We start from the raw sequence: 6,016 nt of genomic DNA on the forward strand, positions 1-6,016 counted from the left end.
TGGTTTGATGGTGAACAGGTTAAAAATAATCATTAGATTCAATACAACCTAAAATAGCTCTAACAAACCTCTGAAGGACATCACTCCTGAGACCTCCACCAACACACACTTCTACTCCTGAGAAACAACTAGAACGATGAAGTAACCAAGACCCACCTACTCCAAGCCTTCTCAACCAAGATTTTTTCATCAAAAAGACCAAGAACTCATCAAAAGACCAAGAACTCTACAACCAGCCCCTGACCTTCAGATATACATCACCTCCTCTATTTTTTTTCAACTAAGAGGCAACATCCACCCTTCTTTTTTCACCAAAGAACAAAACATCATCACCCTGACACAGTGGAAACAGACTCCTACCCTCCCACAGAAACCCTGACAAACGTATTTCCAACTTAGGAGCAAAAATAAACAAAATTATAAAATAGGTCCACCCCACTCACACCTCTGCACCATACACAAACAAACCAAAAACCCAGGTAAGACCCCCACCCATAGGAGACCCACCCACACTACAAGCCTCAACCAGGAATGCCTGTCAACTGTACATCATAGGTACATACATGGGACAACCAAAAAGGAACCACCTAAAAACCACCCATCTGGATCAAAAACCTCTCTCACACAAGTAAACACCCATATTCAACACTGGACCCCCCCCCCCCCCCCCCCCCCCAGGGAAGTATCCCCCACAGGACAGGTTGCATCAACTCCGGAGGACACACATCACTGGAAACAGCATAAAAAGTTTTTTCGGACCCGTACATCCCATACTCCAAGTGGACTTGAACACAGCAAAACGGCCAAATCTACCGCATATCCGGGAACCCAAGTGGACAGGAACGCGATCAAAGCTAAAACTCCGCTAAATAAGCACCAACTAAAAAGATATAAACAACACCATTCTCGATCCGAGGAAAAAGGAACACCCCCTAGTAACACTACCTGCAACTATCCCTCAATTAAGAAACAAAGTTCAAGCCCTCTAATACCACAAAAAGACCAAAGAACCACGGCTACTACTCTTCCCTGCACATCGCACCTTATTACATATGAGTAAACGTAACTCCACAAAAATCGGAGGAAAAAATAACTCAACCACATTCAAAGACCTATAACCAGACCTATGGGTCACCTAGAACCCCAACTAAAAATTCTACAGGAACCCACAGATGTCCACTCTATCCTCTACCTTTCCTGGACCCACAGAACCTCACCTTCGGGTATTCCCAACCCCAAACCCCCTACCAGAGCAGACCGCTCCCAACGCTAACACACAACTCAATGGTGACACAAAGGTCAAACACACACTTTTTACAGGAGGATCTATCATACTTCTACAAATCACAGGAACTCCACGTATGGCTCCTCTTGACCCCTAGGACTTCTAGTCTTACTTAAAATTCACCTGGTACCTCTCGGACACCCACAACCCAAACAGCACCCCAAAAGCAAAGTGTCTACTTCTCCTATACAATTCCCCATTGGAATCAACGACGGAGGCCTTTCCATCACATAACAGACTACTAGACGCCTCTCCCCAAAAGCCAAGCGATCTCATTGGACAAGCCACGGTCGTCTCTCTCACATGAACACCACATGCACACCTCATGCACCAATCGGATTCGACACCTGGCAAAACCACACCCCCCTCATTTCCTATAAAAGAGGAGCATCCCTCAGCCTCAGTACCATTCTGCCTGAACATCTTTTGAAGACACTTCACCTGGAGAAGACACAAGCTGGACCTCTACCAAAGAACTGCACCCAAGATGACTACTCCAACTGAAAGACCAGACCCCAGCTCCATGCTACACCATGGATAAACCTCACCTGGACCAAGCCGCCAGCTGGTACTCCACACTCCCCACGAATATCCTTCTACTCCCTTTGGAACAAAAGGCCCCTAAATAGCTTCATGCTACACCCTGAATCTGGACCACTCCGAACCGCTTTTAAATCCTTGCGATTCCTCCCCTAATCTAGGTACTCCTACATCACGGAACCCACCTCCCAGAGAATCAACGCCCTTTTTGGCCTTTTTTCAACGGACCTTCATAGACCTCCAAGACCGTCGAGCCTCAACTACACATATACCCACACACACACCCCATTTTTCCTGGTCCAAAATACGGCCTTTTTTACCGTACTACGACCAAGTGCACCTATTTTTGCACCTTTCTTTTCTCCTCCCTGCCACCTGATGAAGCCGAGTAAGGCAGAAACGCGTCGTGGCTGGGCTACCCCTAGATCCGCTGTGATGCTGTAAGGAAGGCAGATTCCACACGGACTTCGGGGGTATCTCCTTTTGGCTACCTATTTTCATTTGTACTTTTCTCTTACCCTTATTTTGAGTTTTACACAGGGACACACTACAACGGATGATCTACGAGACAACAAGGACCCCGGGCACTCTGATGGCAACCCAGACCCCCTACTCCACCTACAAACCGGGCCCAAAAATTTTGACGGGGCATAGATAATCACTTAGACCCTCTACACCTTTTAAGAAGAGACGCTCAGAGGGGCCAGCCGAAAAAAGTTTCGACTGGCAACCTAGTCTCATTGTAGGAACGTCGACTTCGTCTTTTTTTCAGGCTTCAACAAATGGCACAACAGGTTCCCACCACTACAACCCCGACCACACAGGACAACCCGGTCTGACAAACCCAAGACCAACCGGAACCGAGAACAAAGAAACCCTTCTAAAAAAGCGGCCAAACCCCCACCATACCAGAGGACCCAGAGACCCGGTCATACCCTCATAAGGTTGACATAGGGAAGGGCTCCTTTTGGGCAACACAAACCCTCCTAACCTTCCCCCACATCATACCCTGACCAGGGTGATTGAGGGAACGGAGCAGAGGCAGAGTGTTAAGGTGGCCTCTGCATTTTCATCTCCATCCCATACCCAGACCTGGGTGGTATGGAATGATAATCAGCAGGAACAGGTTATAACTCCACGACCGTCTATCTCCACATACTCTTCCCAGTCAACACCATCATTCATGGGATTGCTGGACAGAACCATTGGATGACATCCCCAGCAGGCAACCAAACCCACAGCCAATCCAACATGATGGGAATCCAGGACCTTCTAGACACCTAGCCCCTCGAGAAGGACATGCCTCAAACCTACCAAACAGGTCACCTCTTCAAACAGAATACCACCACCGCTCACCACACCATAGGATGGAGAAATAGGACGTGGACACCCCAGAGGACGGTCCCCCACATAGGACCAGAGGGCACCAGTCCCGAACCACCTTTATGAGCACTTAGACTCTGCGGGGAACTCAAAGAACACCAACTTCCTTCACCACAACAGAAGCTATCCATTCCTGGACCCTGACTCCGTGCTTTGTCCCCCTCCAGAAACTCCACGGACCGGATTAACCCACCCACTCCATCAAAACAGCAAACCCAGCCAAAAGGCGAAGCTCTCACCAATCCAGTGGAGAGATAGGACGTGGACACCCCAGAGGACTGTCCCCCACACAGGACCAGAGGGCCCCAAAACCAAACCACCTTTACGAACACTAAAGACGCTGCAGGAAAATCCAAAAACACCATAAACTTCCTACAACCCAACAATAGCTATCGATTTGTGGACCCTGACCCCGTGCTCTGTCCCCCTCCAGAAACCCCACGGACCGGATCAACCCACCTGCTCCATCCAGCAGCAAAACACAGCGAAAGGCGAAGCCCTCACCGATCCAGTACCGCAGGGTTAATGCCTCCACAGGTGGAACAATACCACAGCAAAATATAAGAAACCGTTTGGAACACCAGACCCTAACCACTACCACTCTGAAAAAAACGGGACAACCTGGTCTCACCAACCCAAGACCCACAAGAACCAATGTTAAAGGAACTCTCCCTCGATAGAGGCCCAACCCTACCATACCCGATGGCCCACTTCCACCATACAACTCACCAAGCTACCGGGTGGTGACCCACATCCAGAAGAGACTACGGCCAAAATAACTACTCCCTCTTCACACACCGATCCTGGCCTCCCAAAAACCACAACAAAGGAACCAAAGAATCTCACCGGGACCCACGGACCAAGGATGGACCTCCCAAACCCCTCGAAGACCAACACCACTTCCCACGGGAACCGATGTCAAAATAACTCTCCCTAGAAGCGGATCAACCCCACCATACCTGATGGCCTACCCCCACCATACAACTCACCCAGCTTCCGAGTGGCTACTCGCATCCCCCCAAAAAATGATGTCTCAAATCCAAAAAACTACTCCCTCTCCACACCCCCATCCTGGCATTCAGAAGGAACAAAAATCTTAAGGATTCCTTAATCAACAGCCACTTCCAAAAATAACAACCACAACGAAGAATTCAAAAAATAAAACCGAGACTCACGGACCTAGGATGGACCCCCCTAAAAAAAAAACCCTCCAGGACCAACACCACTACCACGGGCTGGACCACCACTGAGGCTTCCAGTACAGCGGAGGAACATCTGGACATACACTGCACCTGCACCTTACACACCCCACATCCCATACAAAAGACAGGGGGTCATTAAAACCACAAAAACAGACTTCCAATAGCACCATAGAGTTACCATGACCATGGACTCTCAATATAACTTTCCTATAGCTACTTTACTAGCACCATAGAGTTACCATGACCATGGACTCTCAATATACTTTCCTTGAGCCACTTTTACTAAACACTATAGAGTTACCGTGACCACGGACTCTCAAAAAAAAAAAAAAAAAAAAAAAAAAAATCTATATGATTTTTTCTTTTTTCTTTTTTTGTTTCTGGAAGTAGGGGTTACCATGACCATGGACCCTTGACGGAAAGAAACAATAAAATAGAACACAAATAGACCAAATTTAAACAAAAAACCTTCACCAACCTACCACTCTTCTAAAATATTTTTTGGAGACACCCACCAGCACCCCCAACGGACGAGAACCTTTTTTCTCCAACTACTCTGGGGACCCCGACCTTGGCGACTCCCCCGCAGCGATTACGCCCTAAGCAATTAGGCCCTTCCATACACCAAGCAAGAAGACAGGAGGATATGGATAGACCGGACTCCTTCGGGACCTCTCGGGGTTCTGTTGGCAGACCAATCGGCTCAACCTTCCTAGCCCCATTACATACGGGAGAGTCACGTAACGCGCTGAACGACTATCTACCCCAGTTTAGAATTGGATTGGCAGTATGTTCAGTAGCGCGTGGGTGGTCCTAGCGGGCTGGGGCAGTTAAATCTTCCAAAACAGGGGCTTTGGGTGAGGCGCTGCGGCTGGAGGACTCGCATTGGCCGTGTAATCCCTGGGGTGCCCAGATAATGTCTGGCGGAGAATTGGATCCCACGGAATAATTCCCCTGGGAGGATCCCTTACCCCGCCGTACTTAGCCTGGACAACCGATCCACTTGTTTGACCTGGACTACGAACAAATTCACTGTCTAGGGAGGATATACCTCTGGAAACGTTACGATCCTGGAAGGGAGTAACTTCACTGGTCACTATCACCCAAAACCACTGAATCACTTACGACTGAGATGGTGGGGATAGAAACACCCAATTAACTTCTACTACTGCCGGACGTTTCATACGTAAGCCAGAGAAGGTTTGCCGGTTCCTAAACCCTCCATACACCTACCGAAACACAGGACGAAACTCCAAGGGCGGATGCATGACAACCGTACAGAGGGCTCGCCTTCTGGGTTTTTGTCTGCTCAAACCACTGGTAGTCTAAAGACTGACCACTTGACAGGGACACATGGCAACCGACTGAGGTCCGGACCTGCACAAGGTACGCAACTCGATGGTTTTGCCTGATCCTACGCCGAGTATACCCATACAGACCAGCTGGATTTGACTAGACATGGGTTAATTTGGAATTAGGATCCTGGAAGGGAATAACTCCTAATTACACACATGATTGAAAACATCCAGGACCAAAGACTGACGAACACTGAAGTAAATACATAGACAACATGGAGCTAAAAAAGAAGGATCCGAAAGAGAGTAAA

This window comes from Oncorhynchus mykiss, chromosome 5, assembly GCF_013265735.2.
Source record: "Oncorhynchus mykiss isolate Arlee chromosome 5, USDA_OmykA_1.1, whole genome shotgun sequence".
Classification (NCBI taxonomy): Eukaryota; Metazoa; Chordata; class Actinopteri; order Salmoniformes; family Salmonidae; genus Oncorhynchus; species Oncorhynchus mykiss.